The following is a 19,895-nucleotide window of genomic DNA, read 5'->3' as shown; positions in this document are numbered from 1 at the left end:
CAGAAATAATCCCAAAGACTGACAGAACAAACTCCACAACTAAAGGGAGAGAAGAGGCCACATTGAAGAAGGTAGGAAGTATGAAAACATGGTTTAGGGGAGAAATGGATTGCAGGTGCTGCTGAGGGGAGGGGGCCATGGTTGTGGAGAAAGGGAGCTCCACTGGCTGCAAGAACTCACAAATTTCATTCCCTCTCATTTTTCAAGCCAATGGCTTTGGAGATATGTTCTTGTGCATTCCTCTGCCCAGAGGGGACTGCCCTACTCCCAGAGAGAAGGCTGGCAAACAATCCAGGAGCATACAGAGTGGAAACAGTTTGGCAGAATTCCTGGGGCACATAGTGGGGAAATTATTTGCTCATCTTGGAGAGCATCCCTGGGAGGCAATGCTCACAGGGATGCCTCTCAGAACAGGGGAGCTGGCTGACACCATTTACCTCCTCCACCCTTCAGCATAAACAAAGAGCCACCTGAAGGAAGCAGCTCAGCATGACACCAGCTCCCTAACTTGCTTACACCAGGCTCTCTGTATCCCCCCCCCCCAAAACCCTGCAACTGTGCTCTTGTGGGACCATGCTTCTCAGTCAAGCTTGTCTCAGTCGCAGCATGGCAGGATCCTTCCCCTAGAAGATAGCCCAGGCCTTGCCCACACCATGACTCCTGATCAGAGAGTTTTACAGGGAGGTGGTGTCAGGTCTCATTTCACAAGTAGATCATAAAGCCATACTGAAGTATACTTCAAGTAAAAAATGTTCTTGCTGAAAAAACAAAACAAAACAACAGCAACAAAATAATGCAATAGCTCATGTTTCAAAAGGGTTAGGTAAGATACTGACTGAAAAGTTTTCATTTGATTTTTAAAATTTGGAGTCAATGCTGACCTGGACACAGGCTATCTGGTGGCATTGGAAGACACAGAAGGCAGATTGCATTTGGTAGTTGAAAAAATGTAAGGTGAGGAAGGAAAGGTAACCTCTGTTTCTTCCAGTATAATTATAAAGAAAAAAGCAATATGGTATCCAGAGAAATAGATTAATAAAGACTTTAATTATAATAATAATAATAACAATAATAAAAAAAATAGTGAATTTAGTTATCCCTTTGAATGAGGAGGGTGCCTCTTGCCTTTTTGGTCACAGAGAGACAACTTTTGTCCTGTGTTCTCTCCCTATGCTTGCTGGGATGAGTCAGAGTTGCTCTTGTTATTTAAGTGTAGATGTGGGTTCAAGGCACAGAATGGCCTTGAATGAGTGGCCAGAATGAGACAGAATGGCCACTTTTTTCCCTCTTGAAGGTTCTAAAATTGTTCCACTTCATTTTTAGCCCCTTCACTACAATTGATATTGTATCCTTTCCCCACAACTTTTTCTTTCTTTAATTAAATGATATTCTGGTCATCCTCAGATCAAATTGAAACATACCTGAATGGTGCCCTCAGGATCTCTTGTTCAGTGACTCTCTTTGAGCCTTAGTGCTGCCATTTAGCTATGTGATTTTGGGATTCTTGAACCATAATTTGCCATCATACATAGGGCTTTTGAGTAGATTAAATGTAATAATGTATGCACAGCCTTTTTTAAAAGATTTAATTTATTTCATTATTAAAAAGAGAGAGCATGAGCAGGGGCAGGGACAGAGGGAGAGAGAGACAGAGAGAGAGAGAAGCAGAGTCCCCCTGAGCAGTGAGCCCCATGAGGGACTTGATCCCAGGACTCTGGGATCATGACCTGACCCAAAGGCAGATGCTTAACTGACTGAGCCACCCAAGCACCCCCATGCATACAAGGTCTTTGCATTTCTTGATGTCAGACAGATAACCAATATTGAAAAAAATGATAGCAACTTTTATTATTTTCTTGTGGTAACCCCCCTTCTCCTTTATCAGGTAAGATATTATACTTCTTTTATTATTATAGCAAATTTATTCTCTATATATTTATAGGTTTTAATAGTTATGTTATTGCTATTTGTATGATTTTAAGTTGTTATTCTCCCAAGAGTGTTTGCATTCTTCTCCTCAATTTATTTTTGCAGAGTGTAATGGCACTTCTTATACTGAAAAAAGTTCAGTGAAATCATTTAGTGGGGTATGTGGGTGGAGAGGTGCAGAGGACTATCTTCACATCCACTTTCTCTCCTACTTCCATCTTCAGTTAAGACTGATCCTATTGTTTACATACACATTTTCTCTGGTTATAAATGCCCACTGTATGCCAACTCCAGTCTTGTGTACACTGATTTACATCTTGTCTTCCTAAAGGCCACTCCCATGTAATTCTTCTGTTCATATAATTCTCTGAAAACATAGGAACTTCCCTTTTTCCTTTCTCCTGATGATGGTACTCCAGCCAAAACTGCAGATCAGATATTCCCACCTCAGATAACTCTCTCTCATAGCTCAAATTCTCTTTAACACTCTCTCTCTCTCTCCACCTCTGCACAATAAAGTACACTCTATTTGTGAACTTAAAAATGACTTGGACCATAAATAGTAAGTAAGGACATTGTGGTAAAACAACAGTATCCAGGAAGAGGAAGCTTCAAAGATTTTATATTTTTATTGCTTTCATTCAGGTTATAAAAGTAGTGCTTGGTGGCTTAAAAGGTTTGAATAAAAATGTGTTAAGGAGAAAGAGGGTCTCACATAACCTCACCTATCAGAGGCAACCACTGGTAACAGGTTGGGTCATATTGATTCAGTTTTTTGTTTGTTTGTTTGTTTTCTGGCAGTAATAAATTTTGAGGTGTAACTAAGCATAATGGAGAAGAAATGGTTTCCTGAAACTCTAAAAAGCCTTTGAAAAAGCCCAGACCTGCTCTTAGGAATCAGCATAAGCCACCAATAAAATCCGTTCTTCCTTAAACCAAATATTCAAAATACATAAAAAGAATTCTTATGCAGTTTACTGTTGTGTTTAATAACTACCATTACTACAGTATTGTATTGCACTATTTTCTTAATAAACAAAATAGGTTTCAGATTCACAATGGGTAAAACAGAGCTAATCTTGAAATCTGGCCACCATTAAAATATTATTTCTGCAAGTAAATGTGTACCAACAAACTATGGGAAGATAATTTGGGAACAGTTAATATTTACTTCCAAGTGAATGTAGTTTTGATCAGAGGCATGCAGAAAAGAACCATATTTGGAGCAGATTTCACTTTGTAATGTGGTAAAGAAAACCCGACTTAGGATCCAGTTCTAGCTTAGATGATGAAACTTTGGGCAAGTCATTGAAGTTTGCTTGATTGCTTGGATTTTGCTGGGTAATACTGTAGTGGCTATCATCTGTATGCATTTTGGCTGCCAGGATGGCAACAAATAATGGCTTCAGAATGGAAAATGGGACCGTTTTGTTTTAAACAACAACAACAAAAAGTCCAGTCAAGTTATTTTAGAAAAAAAGACGGTTTTAGGGCTAAAACTGGTAAAAGGCAGCAAATTAAAAACAGCTGAGTCATATAGGCAATGAAAGTGAAAACCTGGAAACTACCACTTTTCAAAGGCAGCATACTCTGCATTCTTGTGCTTTTCTCTGGACACTGGTTATCTCTGCTTTCCCACAATTTTGACTAATTGATGATCACTCTGGCCATGAGCTTGACTCTGATTCAGATTTTAATGTCTTTGAACTTGGTTTCTCCAGCTAACTAAGCCAGTCTGCGTTCCAATTTCAAATTCCCAGGATGCAAAAATCTAATTGGTCCAGATTGTGTCAAATGTCCAAAGAATTGTGATTAGAGATGGATTCAGTAGAGGTTGGGAGCAGGAGTTGATTCTATTAGAAAAACCTGTGGTAGTAATGGCTGCCATCTTTGATATAATTTAAGAGAAAATTGATGTTTATATTTTCTATTCTATTTCTCTTTTGGAGGGTTTTTATTTTATTTTAATTCAATTCAACAAATATTCAAATCTCTTCAATTCTAAGACATGTTTTTCAAAACTTAATGATCTGATATCTAGTCACGCCTCACAGTCAGTGTGTTCATTCGATGATTTCTGTTGTAGTATTTCTCCTTAATCTCCCACAGCCACTATTAAACTGGTAAGATTGTAAAACCGAGGAAATACCACATATATTATCAACAGAAAATCAGTTGCTTTCCATGGAGGTTATCACTGGATATGGAGCTGGGTTAGAAGGTGGGGAAATATTCCAGTATCTTTTTTCCACCATCCCTTAAGTCCTGTACCAAAAGAAAAAGGAGGCTGTATTCCCCCTTGCTGTAAGAAATGAAGTCCATTAAAGATTTTGAGGTGGTCGGGATTTATAGCTCTGAGAAGCAAACATTTATTTTATAGAATAACTATCAGTGCTGACTAAACAAGAAGTCAATACTAGAGCACGTGTGGGCACAAAATGTAGCTTTGTATGCAACAAAATTCCAGGCAATTGCCTCGTCTAATTCACTCAATTTTAAGTAAAGAATGCTTCCTTTGGAACTGAAGTTCTTTCTACTTGGTTTCAGCCCAAAGGTGAGCATTTTTGGAGAAGGTTAAATCTTTTCAGATGTTTTTGAGGTGTACAAAGAGGAAAAACTAAACCATTCTTCGTTACACATACTTCTAGCTTCTGTTATCCAAATGGGTTTGAACTTTAATATTCTTGTTCTATTTTGAGAATCCCTCAGAGTGCTCAAAAAGTAGCTTATGGAAAAAATTCTTCTCAAATCAGTCCTGAAAATAGCTACGTTTGTACTTGAATAGAAGAGTAAACTTTTCAAACTATGTGAGAGGTACACATAAGATAAGGCCTATATAGAGAAACTAATCACTTGGAAAACTGGCAGAATCTGTTAAGGTTTCAGAAAAATAAACTTGAATCAAGTTTTTAAAAATTTTGTTAAACTTTAAAACATACATGGATTGGAAAAAACAGAGCATTCAAACTAATTATTGAGACTGCATTATATAGTAGATCAGGTTTGATGCTTATTAGCTGTGTGTGGTTGGTTAAATTGCTGCTTCTTTCTGTATTTCAGATTTCTAATTTATAAGAGGATCGTGATAAAATAACCTATTTCAAAAAGTTGTTGTGAGCAATAAATCACAAAAGCAAGGTATCTATTTTCACTTGGCATACATAATGTGTGTTGGCTGGCTAGCAATGGCTGTAATTATGTGGTACACAATAAAGGGTTCTACTGATGCCAAAAACAGAAAAATGGTTGAACCAGACAAGAAACCATGCATTGGGTAAATAGCTTCCTAGACAAATGAATTTAGTGGATTTTAAGAAAGGAATTTCTTTTACTTTTAGTTTTATGAGCTTTATGGATAGATGCAAACTTTATTAAAACAAAAAGTGGTCCACTTTCATTCTTTTGAGTGTAGATGACCAGTTTCCCCAACACAATTTGTTGAAGTGACAGTCTTTTTCTCATTGGATATCCTTTCCTGTTTTGATGAAGATTAATTGACCATATAGGTGTGAGTTTATTTTGAGTTTTCTATTCTATGTGTCTGTTTTTGTGCCAGTACCACATACTGTTCTGATTATCACAGCTCTGTAACATGACTTAAAGTCCAGAATTGTGATGTCTCCAGCTTTGCTTTTCTTTTTGAAGGTTACTTTGGCTATTACTTTTGTTGTTCCACACAAATTTTAGGGTTATTTGTTCTAGTACTGTGAAAAATGCTGTTGATATTTTTTTTAAGATTTTTTATTTTTTACTTATTTATTTGAAAGAGAGAGAAAATGAGAGAGAGGGAGCATGAGGGGGGAAAAGTCAGAGGGAGAAGCAGGCTCCCCACGGAGCAGAGAACCCAATGCAGGACTTGATTCCAGGACTGTGGGATCATGACCTGAGCCAAAAGGAGATGCTTAACTGACTAAGCCAGCTAGGCTCATGGTAAATGATTTTTTTAATGTATTGTTGGTTTGGTTTGCTAGTATTTTGCTGAGGATTTTGCATCTATGCTATCAGAAATATTGGCCTGTAGTTCTCTTTTTTGGTGGTGTCCTTATCTGGTTTGGTATCAGGGTGGTACTGGCCTCATACCAAATGAATTTGAAAGTTTTCCTTCTTCTTCTGCTTTTGTTTGTTTGTTTGTTGAAAGTTTGAGAAAAATAGGTATTAATTCTTCTTTAAATGTTTGATAGAATTTCCCTGTGTAGCTGTCTGGCCCTGTACTTTTGTTTGTTGGGGATCTTTAATTACTAATTCAGTCTTCTTGCTGGTAATCAGCCTGTTCAAATTTTCTATTTCATCTATGTCAGCTTGGATAGGTTATATGTTTCTAGGTATTTATGCATTTCTTCTAGGTTGTCCAATTTTTTGGCATATAGTTTTTCATAATGTTCTCTTATGTTATTTGTGTTTCTGTGGTATTGGTTGTTATTTTTCCTCTTTCATTTGTGATTTGTTTATTTGAGTCTTTTCTTTCTTTTTGATGAGTCTGGCTAGAGGTTTATCAATTTTGTTGATCTTTTTCAAAGAACTGGCTCCTAGTTTCATTGTTCTGTTCTATTGTTTTAGTCTGTATATCATTTATTTCTGCTGTAATCTTTATTATTTCCTCCTTTCTGTTGGTTTGGGGTTTTGTTTTTTCTTCTTTTTGTAGCTCCTTTAGGTATAAGATTAGGTTGCTGATTTGAGGTTTTTTTTACTTCTTGTGGTAGGCCTATATTGCTATAAACTTCTCTATTAGAACTACTTTTGCTGTGTCCCAAAGGCTCTGAGCTGTTATATTTTTATTTTCATTTGTTTTCAAGTACTTTTCAATTTCCTCTTAGATTTCTTGGTTGACTCATTTGTTGTTTAGTAGCATGTTGCTTAACCTGCGTGTATCTGTGGTATTTCCAGATTTTTTCTTGTGGTTGACTTCTAGTTTCATAAGGTTATGGTCAGAAAAGCTGTCTGGTATGATTTCAATCTCTTTGAATTGGTTGAGACATTTTTTGTGGCCTAATATGTGATCTATTCTGGAGAATGTTCCATGTGCACTTGCAAAGAATGAGTATTCTGCTGTTTTAGGATGGAATGTTCTGAATATACCTGTTAAGTCCATCTGATCCAGTATGTCATTCAAAGCCATTTTTTCTTTGTTAATTTTTTGTTTAGATGATCTATCAATAGAAGTGGGATATTAAAGTCCCCTACTATTATTGTATTACTATTATTAGTCCCTTTAGGTTTGTTATTAAATGTTTTATGTATTTGGGTGCTCCCGTGTTATGTCTGTGTTATTTACAATTGTTATATATTTTTGTTGGATTGTCTCCTTTATTTTTTTATAGTGTCTTTCCATGTCTCTTTTTATGGACTTTGCTATAAAGTCTATTTTTTCCAAAGTAAGTATTGTTACCCTGGCTTTCTTTTGACATTAATTTGCATGATAAATATTTGCCCATCCCCTCACTTTCAATCTGTAGGTGTCTTTGGGTCTGGCATGATTATTTTGTAGGCAGCATACAGATGTGTTTTATTTTTTTTTTAATCCAGTCTGTCACCCTATGTTTTTGGGTTGGAACATTTAGTCCATTTACACTCAAAGTAATTATTGATAGATATGTATTTATTGCCATTTTGTTACTTGTTTTTTTTGGTTGTTTTTGTAGTTTTTCTCTGATACTTTCCTCTATTTCCCTCTTTCATGGTTTGTTAGTTTCCTTTAGTGATATACTTGGTTTCCTACTCTATTTTTTGCATATCTATTACTGTTTTTTTAATTTGTGGTTACCATTCAGTTTATATACAACTATCTTCTGTATAAAGCAGTCTATAATAAGCTGATGGTTGCTTAATTTTGAACGCACTTTTTAACTCCCTCCACATTTCAGATATTTAATATAGTATTTTACATCCTTTTATTCTGTGCTGTTCTTGACTTTTTATACTTCATGAAGTATATATATATATTTGTACTTCATGAAGATATACTTCATTTTTCTTTTGCTTTTTTCTTCTCTACATTTAGTTGTGGAATTTGTCCTGCCAGTGTTCCAATTGCTTTCTCTTTTATTTACTCGGATGTGAGGGTTATCTAGTCTTCAGTGTTGGACAGGGTGAGCTTAAGGTCCTTCTACTCTGCCATCTTCACAAGCTCCCCATAGCATGTACTTATAACACAATACCATAAATATGATTGTCAAAGTTTTTTTTTAAAACCTAACAGTATATGGCATCGACATGTTTCCATGTCACTGTTTGGAAGTTTTGACATTCCCTATTTATGTATAAGACCCAGAAAGTCAAGAAGTATTTTGCTTCTGGAGGCATCCAGTTACTGTAAATGTCCAAATAAGGTTTGTAAACATCCTTAGCAGGAGAAAAGTGCTTATTTATAAATGTGAGCCCCATTTACATCACAATCTGCTGAAGGGAGACCAGATATCCTTGTCCACTTATGCATGAAATATACATTCACAACCACAATCAAACAAAGCATCAAAGCCCAGTCAAGAAAACAAAAAGCACACTAATTATTTTTAATAAAGCATTTAATAAAGAAGACTGATTAACAGTATCAGATTTAAGCAAAAAGGGAATGTTAAAGTAAAACAAGTGAATTCATGCAGGTAGCAACTGTGACCCCTGTGGCTGGGAGAACAGAGGGAAGAGTTAGATTAGCAAACCTGCAAGCTTGGAGGGTCCCTAAGATGCTGGAACTAGACTTCCACAGAGGAGGTGCCATCACTTGCTCTGAGTATGAGGCTGGGTATGAGTATGAGGTAATTCTGAGTATGAGGCTGGTTCCAGCAGTGATGAAAGAAGCTCAAAACTAGAATTATGCTTTGCTGCTGGGGCCAAAGGACATTGCTAGGGTAGCAATGACAGGATTAAGGGGCACAAGGGAAGGAGCAAATCTCTTCTTCCTTCTCCAGCCTTCATATCTCCCTCTGTTGTTTCCATTTGCAAAATCTAACAGGAAATGCTCTCTCAAAAGAGAATGGCATTTGCAGAGCCCAGATCTCAGGTTCCTGGAGTAGAATAGAAAAAGGTGGGTTTGTAGCTGAGAGAAAATAGGTTAATCCAGCACAGAGTGCTTGGATATAAATGTGATTCCCATTTTGTAGTTACTGGGTGATAAGCAGATCTGGACATTCCTGTTTCTCTGGTTAGGAGTTATTTATAAGCACAAGCAAAGAAGCCTATGAAATAGACAAGCTGTCTAACTAAGTAAACATAAGTTCATGGTAATAGAGTTCCCCACTAATCTATGCTTAATAAGTAAATCTAACTGATTTGTCAATAAACCAATAGCAGTAGTTTCCAAAATTATTTTAAAAACATTTTTGACAGAAAAACTTAGGAAAGAAATTATTTATCAGTTTATTTTTTATTTTTATTTTTAAAAATATTTAGTTAATTTATTTATTTAACAGAGAGAGAGAAAAGAAGAGAGCACGAACCGGGGGGAGAGGCAGAAGGAGAAACAGATTCTCCACTGCGCATGGAGGTCAATGTGGGGCTCGATCCAAGAACCCTGTGATCATGACAGTTAAGTCATGACAGTTAAGGCAGATGCTTAACTGACAGAGCCACTCAGGTACCCCTCAATTTATTATTTTTAAATAAATTAGGGGAAAGTTTGCATTTTTTGGCTTGGCAATTTGAAGATTTCACCCAACTCTGCATTCTACCACACATATTTAAAACCAGCATAAGCTGGTAGTAAATGGCCATAAAGTATAAATAGACATCATACACCAAAAGGATATTTCTCTTTTCTTTTCTTGTGTTATTTAGCTCCTTCCTTGAAATAGCTCTTTTTTTAAAGCCCATGAAAACAGGGGTGCCTGTGTGACTCAGTTGTTTGGGCACCAGACTCTTGATTTCTGCTGGGTTCATGATCTCAGTGTCAGGATCAATCCTTGTGTTGAGCTCCCCACTCAGCAAGGAGTCTGCTTGAAATTCTCTCCCACTCCCTCTCCCTCTGTGCTTCAGTCTACTTGGGTGCAGGTGTGCACACTCTCTCTTTCTTTTTAAAGTCCATGAACACAACCAGCCACTTGAGAAATAAGGCAAGAAAAAAATCCTATTGATTACTTTATGCTTGAGCAGAACTCTTGGTTATTTTATCTTTTTTATTTTTTATTCAGTTTTATTGAAAGTAGAACATTAATTCATTCACTTTATTTAATGCCTTCATTGTCTCTACTTTGTTAGGTGGGGGGGATATAAAGATAAAGAGATAGACCCTGCACTCAAGGGACTTGGATCTAATAGAGGAAGATGGCTCTGTATACAGTAACTGATTTAGCAAAGATCCCATGACACAATCAGGTAGATGGTGTCATGAAGACACTTAGAGGAATGGTCAATTCTGTCTTTGGGATGGGTATGCTTAAGAAAGTGTCCACTGAGGAAGTGACTTACTGAGAGTATATCTATCAAGTAGATAGTGAAGATAGGTAAATAGCCTTCATTGATTCTTCTTTTTACTCTGTGGGTTAGATACTGTATATGGAAATATCAGAGATACTGTACCAATGAAAGAGTAAGAACAAAACCACAGTGGTATCATGGCCAAAAGGAAGAAAGAATTCAGAAATATAAAAACCTTTGCCAAGAAGAGCAAGTTTTTTCAATTGTTTGTTTGAGAAATTTCTGTATTATATTTGTTGGCATTGAAAAAATTAGCCAAGGTTAAACTAAGCTTTTTTATATCTGATCTCAAACTTTTATAATACACTATTTCATTTTTATTTTAGCTAATCACATGTTCCCCTTGAATGTTATTTTAGCCATTTTTCTTTGGCCTTATAAAATGCAAATTATACTGTACAAAAAAGCAATTTTAATATAGGAATTACAGACTCCATTTGTCTTCACAAAGTATGTGCCATAATCAGAGAATATTGAACTGTATAACTGATGGTAGAATTTGGCTTGGAGTGAAAGTATGGCAGCAAGTGAAGCATATTTGAGGGAGGAATTCAATCACAAATATGTAGGGTTTGGGTAGTTTGGATTTTTGAACAATGTATTTGAGCATGAATTGAAGGATAGGTCTCAGAGTTTTCCTTGTGATTTTTAAGGGGAAAAATATCATCGAAGGGTTTAATTTCTCTTTTTATTAAAAAAAGGAATATGTAATTAGATACTTTATTATTTCAGTGAAAGACATATAATGGTTATATTCCATTGTAATTTGAGCTCTAGCTAACAAGACCTGGCTTTAGAGGAAAGAATTATACCTGGACATAGAGATTATGTTTTATTGGAGTAAGAATTTAGAATAGTGATTTTCAAATGACTTCTGAGCCTTCTGGAAAACATGTTAATATGTATATTTTCAAGCACTCTCCCTCCATCTCCCACTGTGAAATTCAGATTCAGTTGGTTTGGGAAAAGTTCCATAAATTTGCATTTTTCAACAAGCACACCAAGTGATTCTAATACAGATGGCCTTGGACTACACTTTAAGAAAGACCATAGAAACTTCTTCCTTCTGAAATTTTTTATATCTAAAATTTCTTTTTCATAATGCAGAACACAGAGCTATTGAAGGTAAAAGGCTTAGAACAATTCTTGCATTCTTATCAGTGATTTCTGCTAATGAAAGATGACTTTGCTAACTTAATTAATGCCTGCAAGGATGAGAGTGATGATTGTGTATGGTCTTGTTAGTGACTTGTTCCTTTTCTTTTTCTTTTTTTCCCCCCTCAGGTGTTTTCTATTTTTCATACACTCTCCTGATTCTTTCTCCTTTCTTTCCATTGTACTATATCTACTTTGTCAGTATGTATAGACGTTATATGCTATACTATCTCCTTTTTAAATAATATCATTTAGACTTAGCTCTACAAATAATATATATTTAATGTTCAGTCCATATGTTGGATATCTCCCAAATCATTTTGTGTGCTGAAAGCTTCTGAAAGAAAGGTTCATGGGAGCAATCAGTATTTCCTAAGTCTATTCATAAGTGTATCTGTAGACTTTTTGTACTAGTAAACAAGGTTAGCTGGATTTCAACCCATCATGTGGGAGTTTCCCTTTTTTTACCTGGAATACCTTAATTTTTCTCTTTTTGAATATTTAAGTGTGTTATTCCATTGTCCTGTGGCATAAAGTGTTGCTGTTGGAAAGACCAATGACAATCATATTGTTATAAATGACTTGTTCTTTGTGTCTGGAAGTCCAAAGGATTTTTTCCTTTTTACTTAAAATCTAATACCTTTTATTAGAATGTGTTTCTGAGTTGGCAACTTTAGGTTGATTTTTCTAGGTTTAAGAAGTTTTCATAAAATATGATTTATGTCACCTTTTTTTCATGGAAGTTTTCTTACAGTTTTTAGTGTTTGTTCTGTCCCATTGCTTCGATTTTCTTCTTCAGAGACTCCTATTATATGGAAGTCCCCCTGCTTATATTCTATCTCTATCACAATCTCTAAAATCATTTTAAAAAATATTTATTAAAATTTCATTTTGCCTTAAAATATTTTTATTCTTCCATCTTCTATATCTCTTCAGTTATTTTCCACCATGTTTGTTTTCACCTTAGTTTCTTCTAATGGAGAATTACTTCTAAAGAAGTAATGTTAACTTCTTAATTTAAACTTGTTTAATTCCTTCCTGAGATCTTTATCCTCTTTTTCAAATCTTTCCTTTGCTATTTATAGTAAATTTTTTTCCAATTCTGAGTATTTCTTCTTTCATAACTTCTATTATTTAAAACATTTCTTTTTGCTTGTTCTGAAATTTTAAGTTGGAATGCTTGTCTTTCTGGCCTGTTTTCATGCTCTCTTGGGATATCTACTACATTATTTGACTTTTTTCTTTTTCATAATTCAACCTCAGTGTATTTCTGTTGCTTACTTTTAAGTGCAAATAGATTTCTTTAGCAAAGAGATAAAAATATATGATTCATTGGAGCACCTGGGTGGCTCAGACGGTTAAGCCGCTGACTTTGGCTTGGATCATGATCCCAGGGCCCTGGGATTGAGCCCTCCATTGGGGTCCCTGCTTGGAAGGGAGCATGCTTCTCTCTCTCCTTTTACTGCTCCCCCTGCTTGTGGTCTCTTGCTGTCTTTGTCAAATAAATAAAATCTCTTTTTAAATAAATAAATAAACAAACCAATAAATAAATAAATAAATAAATAAATAGGACCCCCATACTTCCAAGATTTACTTCCTCTGTTTTCTTCTTTACTTAAATCCTGAACTTCTTTTTCCTTAGTTACTATTTTTCTGTCCTACTTAATCTGATCCTATTTCTGGGAGTTTCTACTCAATTAGGAATTCAACTTGGGAGAGAGCTTTGGTTTATGAGTTTGAGAGTTCACAGGGTCCAGACGTCTTCAGCACCAGCCATCCTTCTGCCCTGACCTACACATTGGATCCTGTGGGGCTCCCACTTAGTCTAAGCTAGTTTCAGATTAAGTTTATGTGCTTTCTAAGGAGTAATTGATGGCAGTTTTGGAGTTCTTCTGATACTGTCCCCACTAGACTCTATGAGGTCTGTGAGGATATGTAGTAATCTACTTTTCTTGTGTACATTCTTGGTGGGTTTTTGGTTTTGCTAACTAGTTGTTATGTCTGGAGTGTTTTTGGAGGGGGAGGATTCAGGGAGTTTTAGAAAATATACTAACTCCACCTCAATTTTCCTTTATTTATCTGCTTCAGGTGTAGGACTCTGTTTTCTCTCCTCAAGGAGATTTTTCAATTTCTCTAGTTATGCACAAAACAATTATTAAAAAATAATATCCATCATTTATTGAGAGCATACTATATTCTGGATTACTGAATGAATTAAATGTTTTATAACATATTCATAGTCTTTACAACAATCTTTGGATGTAGCTACTTTATAACCATTTTAAATAAAGAATAACAGATGTGAAAAGTTAAAATAGTTGGTCCCAGGTTGGAGTAGGTAGCTTGCAAAATGGTGCTAATGATCCTTTCTTCCTGATAATCATGTCCTAGGATAATACCCTCCCCTCATATATGGGCGGGACCAAGTGACTTTCTTCTAATGAACAGAGTGTAGAAAATGTGATGATATGTCACTTCTGAGATTAGCCCACAAAAATGATTGTGGTTTGGGCACCCTTTCTCTCTTCCTTTCTTGCTTGTTCTTTCTGATGGAAGCCAGCTGCCGTGTTGTGTGTTACCGTAGAGGCCCATGTGGAAGGAATTGAGGGAAGACCCCCAGCCAATAGCCAGCAAAGAACTGAGGTCCTTCACCCAACAGCCCTAGAAGAACTAGATCCTGCTAACAGCTGTGTGGATGACTTGGAAGTGGATCATCCCTTTGTTTAGACTTAGAATGAGACTACAAATGCAGCTGACACCCTGATTGTAGTTTGTGAGAGATTTGTGAGCCAGAGGCGCCCAGATAATTTATATTTGGGTTCCTGATCCACAGAAATCCACAGATAATGTTTATTGTTTTAAACTGTTAATTTTAGAGTAACCTGTTACATGGCAAGAGGTAACTAATACAAATGTCATAAAGGTAATAAGGGTCCCTGTTGGCTTGGAATCCAGGGGATCTGATTTCAGGGTCTATATTCTTCACTTGTTTGTGACACTGACTTTGATTAACCTATACCTTTATGTGCCACTATTTCTACCAAATTGAATTTGACAATCTTCCAGTTCTTTGATTCTATTCATTCTTCTTTGAAATAAACTTTTCTAACTAAAAATTGCCTGTTCCTGAACTGAGTAAGTGAGCACTTCCTTTAAGTCATGGACATTTAGAGTTAGGAGGAATCTGAAAATTTGTATAATCCAAATCAGTCTGTTCCCAGTTTTCACAGACGAGGAAATTAGGCCCAGAAAAATTAAGAGACTTGCCTAAAGTTATAGAATTAGTGAAATAATGAGGATTAAAGCCCAAGTCTCTTAAAGTCCGGTGTAGGGCCATGAGCAGGTACATACTGATAGTCCTGGATGGTCACAGTTCACTACCACATTCTGAACCTGGAATAGATTCAAGTTGATTCCCCTTCAGTTTTGCTGCAGAAAAACACAAGGATCCCCAAGGGAACAGCTGACAAATAATGAGTAGGATATTTATTTCCTTTCCTCTCAGTCTTACCTCTCCTGAAAGAGGGGTAAACAGACTGTGTCCAACTGAATGACTGTCTTGCAATCCCATAACCACAGCACTGAATCCAACATAGCAATGAAATTTCATACTGAGAGCCAACTCCAAATGATTTGTCTTGGCTCTTCAGACTGCTCATTGAGAAGCATTTCCTGACTAGAGTGGAAGGGGCTGTGTTCAACCAGTACTATCAGCTATGACAGGAGGTTGAGGATGTGGTGGAATGTGTGCCATGTACTTGCCCATTGACATCTCTGCAGATTTAGCAGCTTGGTCCTTCCTTTGATATTCCAGGCTTTTCCCGCTGTGAACCCTTCTTGCCACACAAGCTGTCCAGGAAGGGTCACTTTTCAATCTCCATTGGCCTTCATTTCTGGCATCTTTATCTTCTTATTTGATGGTGAGCTTTAGCATATAAGTGGCATTAGTGGAATTTACCTTGTCACTGAGTGTAGTGTTGGAAGCAGAGCCAGTTCTCACATCACTGAGGTTGGATGCTTTTATGGCTTCATAGACTTCATTTCTAGCTGGATCTAAAAGTCACATTGCCAGAGGACTTTTATTCAGCCCATCAGGAAAAAAAAAGCAGGAAGATACAATTTTACACATGCTTATTCTATTGTCTTTTGCAAAACACTCCATTTTTCTCAGTCCCAGGGGGTCATGGGAATAAATTTACAGGTGAGTGTTAGTCCAGGTATCTTGGATGACAAGGTAAAATATTGGTCTTGTAGATCAAAAGCTCAATTAACATGTGCCTTGGAACTTGGACAACTGTAGGAGCTGTGAGGCTAGTGTTTAAATATCTCCATGGGTGGTAGTTTCAACATAGTACTGGCAGGTTTTTTTTTTTTTTTTTTTTTTTTTTTTTTTTTTTTTTTTTTTTTTTGGCAAAGTTGAGAGTTATGCAATGTTAGAATTCAGGTAAATGCCTGGGAAAGTTCATTTTCTTCTATTCTCCTGCCTGCTGCTTAACTTTCTTCTTCTATTTCAATTCATTCTATTCTCTTTTAAATGACCCATGTTTTCTCTATTATTTTCCAGCATTGGAGTATTGAAACCTATAGGCTTAATTTGGAGTATTGAAATCTATACTTAATTGGAGTATTGAAATCTATAGGCTTAATTTATCCCTAGGTATAAATGTGCGTGTGTTGGGGGAGAGAGACAGAGAGATAATGAGATCAATACTTCTCTGAAAATTTAGAACCCTGAAATTAATGAAGAAAAAGTTTGAGCTACTGGGAATCCTGTCCTTCCTCAACTCTGACAACACCGTTGTTACTTTTCTGTAAGGGCTTTTTGCATTCGAGCTTATTTGAAAGATGGTTTCTATTGTTTTAAATGTGAAAACGACCAGCATCAGTGAGCCTTAGATTCCTTTGACTTCTAATATTTTATAGAACCTACATATAACCAGATAGTCCTAGATTGGCGAGAAAGTCCCATATGATGGTTAAGAACATCATCTTTGTCAGCTGTCTCTGTCTTTGGGTCAAAACCACACCCTACTGAGTCCTTAGTTATTATCTTCTTTAAAGTGGAGATAATATTTTTGTTTGTTTTTTATTTTTTTAATTTTTAAAAAGCTTTTATTTATTTATTTATTTATTTGGGAGGAGCAGGACAAGGAGGGAGAGTGAGAAGGAGAAGCCAACTCCCTGCTGAGCAGAGAGCCCAATGTGGGACTCCATCTCAGGACCCAAGCTGAAGGCAGATGCTTAACTGACTGAGCCACCCAGGGGCCCTAAAGTGGAGATAATATTTGTATCTATTTCATAGGATTGTGATGAAAACCAAATGAGCTAGTTCACAGTGTTCAGCAATTCATAAATACTCAGTAAGTGATAGACATTATTATTAATCTGAAAAAACATTGGCATTATATATAGTATGCACATCTTCCTTTATTACATCATTTACATTTATTTCAAAAAGGCTTCTCCTAGAACCAAATCTAAAAGCATTGAAATAGAATATCTAATACTCTGCTGCTTTTTTTAGCTTGACATTGCAAGGAAAATTTATATGATTTTAGAATGTTCACTTAAGTGCAAACTAATCTGTAAAATATACTGTACCATAACATGGCTATGTAGTTTTTGGCCAAAAAGTTTCAGTGAAAAGTTGAAGTGAAAATAATTTAAGACAAAAATGAATGGTTTCTATGGATGATGCTTTACTGAAAATCAGCTTTTTCGTAAAATTTAAGTTTTTATTTGTAGATCTTTATTTTTCAGTCTCAATTTCCTAATCTGTAAAGTAAAGGGACTGGACCTGGTAATTTTTCATATTTAATATTGATGATTCTATGCTTCTTATCATGGGATATGGCATTCCAATCAATTCTTCTAAATTCTTTAGGCATCAATTTCTTTAGCTGCAAGTTGAGAAAAGAATATTTTTGACTATCTGCTACCATTGATTTTAGCACTAGAGTTTTGACTTTTGTTTTTATGCCTGTCCTCATCAGTCTTTGGTTATTTAATCATCTAAAGTGTATCACAAAACAATTTGTAGAGGAGGGGCAAGATGGTGGAGAAGTAAGAGCCCCTGTTTCAACCGGTCCCCTAAAGTGAGCTAAATATCTACCAGAACACTCTGAAGACCCATGTAATCAGCCTGAGATGTAAGATTATACACTTCTGGATCTCTACAGGAACAGAAGACATCAGTGGAGAGGGTGCAATTTGCCTGGATGGTGGTGGATATATTCAACCACCTCTCACCAAAATGACTAGGAGGAGGAATGCCTAATGGAGGAAAAATTTAGACACCATGCCCTCTGCCACAGAACTATTGGAAATGGACATAAACAGTATGTTGGAAAGGGAATTCAGGATAACAATTATCCAGGCAATGGCTCGGTTGGAGAAGACCATTAGTGACAACATATAATCTCTAAAGGGCAGAAGTGAGAGCTGATCTGTTAAAAAAGTTAAGTTAAAAAAGGCTATCAATGATATCCAATCTAATCTAAATACTCTAAAAGCTAGGGTAACCAAGGTAGAAGATAGATTTAGTGATCTAGAAGACAAACTGATAGAAAAAGAGGATCAGAAGGAGGCCTGGAACAAACAGCTTAGAAGCCATGAAAACATAACTAGGGAAATAAATGACTCCATGAAAATTCCAATGTCAGAATTATTGGGATCTCTGAGGGGGTGGAGTAAGAGAGAAGATTAGAAGATATAGTTGAACAAATTCTGGATGAAAATTTTCCCAATCTGGGAAATGGATCAAGTGTTCGTGCCCTAGAGGCAGAAAGGACACGCTCCCCCAACATCAATGAGTCTAGAAAGACATCCAGATACTTAATTGTGAGATTCACGAATCATAATTTCAGACAGGAGGTCTTGAGCGCAGCTAGGGGCAAGAGATTCCTTATGTACAGAGGAAAGACCATCAGAATAACATCAGACTTGTCCACAGACAGGTGCAAGCCAGAAAGGGCTGGGAAGACATATTTAGGGCACTAAATGAGAAGAACATGCAGCCAAGAATAATTTATCCAACAAAGGTGACGTTCAAAATGGATGGAGAGATAAAGAGCTTCCAAGACTGGCAAAGTTTAAAAGAGTATGTGACCACCAAGCCAGCACAGCAAGAAATATTAAGGTGGTTCTATAAAAGAAGAAAGAACCCAAGAGTGACATAGGACAGAAATTTACAGAGACAATATATAGAAACAAGGACTTCCCAGGCAACATGATGTCAATGAAAACTTATCTTCCAATGATCACCCTCAATGTGAATACTCCCATAAAATGGCACAGGGTTGCAGACTGGATGAAACGATAGGACCCGTCCATATGCTGTCTACAAGAGATGCATTTGGAACCTAAAAATACATCCAGACTGAAAGTGAAGGGATGGAGAACCATCTTTCATGCCAACAGGCCCCAAAAGAAATCTGGGGTGGTGATTCTCATATCAAATAAATTAGATTTTAAGCTAAAGAATGTAGTCAGAGATACAGAAGGACACTACATCATTCTTAAAGGGTCTATCCACCAAGAAGATCTAACAATTGTAAATATTTATGCCCCCAATATGGGAGCAGCCAAATACATACTTCAACTGTTAATCAAAATAAATAAAGAGTCATATTAATATGAATATTGATATGAATGATATTGATATGAATACATTAATTGTAGGGGATCTTAACATGTCACTCTCTGTAGTAGATGATCATCCAAGCAGAAAATCAATAAAAAAACAAGAGCTTTGAATGACACATTGGACCAGATGGACCTCATAGATATATACAGAACATTCCACCCTAAAAAAAAAAAAAACAAAAAAAACCAAAAAAAAACCAGAATACTCATTCTTCTCAAGCGCACATGGAACTTTCTCCAGAATAGACCACATAGTGGGTCACAAATCAGGGCTCAGCCAATACCAAGAGATGAATTATTCCCTGCATATTCTCAGACCACAATGCTTTGAAACTGGAACTCAACCACAAGAAGAAGTTTGGAAGGAATGCAAACACTTGGAAGTTAAAGACCATCCTGCTCAAGAATGTTTGGATCAACCAGGAAATCAAAGAAGAACTTAAAAAATTCATGGAAACCAATGAGAATGAAGACACATCAGTCCAAAACCTATGGGATACGGCAAAGGTGATCCTAAGGGGGAAATACATAGCCATCCAAGCCTCACTCAAAAAAACTGAAAAATCCTAAATACACCAACTCTCTTTACACCTTAAAGAACTGGAAAATCAACAACAAATGAAGCCAACCACACACACAAGAAGGGAAATAATTAAGATTAAAGCAGAAATTAATGATTTAGAAACAAGAGATACAGTAGAACACATCAACGAACTAGAAGCTTATTCTTTGAAAGAATTAATAAGCACTGGCCATAC

This window comes from Lontra canadensis, unplaced genomic scaffold (genome assembly GCF_010015895.1).
Source record: "Lontra canadensis isolate GAN:19392208 unplaced genomic scaffold, GSC_riverotter_1.0 scaffold3, whole genome shotgun sequence".
Classification (NCBI taxonomy): Eukaryota; Metazoa; Chordata; class Mammalia; order Carnivora; family Mustelidae; genus Lontra; species Lontra canadensis.
This window is presented reverse-complemented; position numbering follows the sequence as displayed.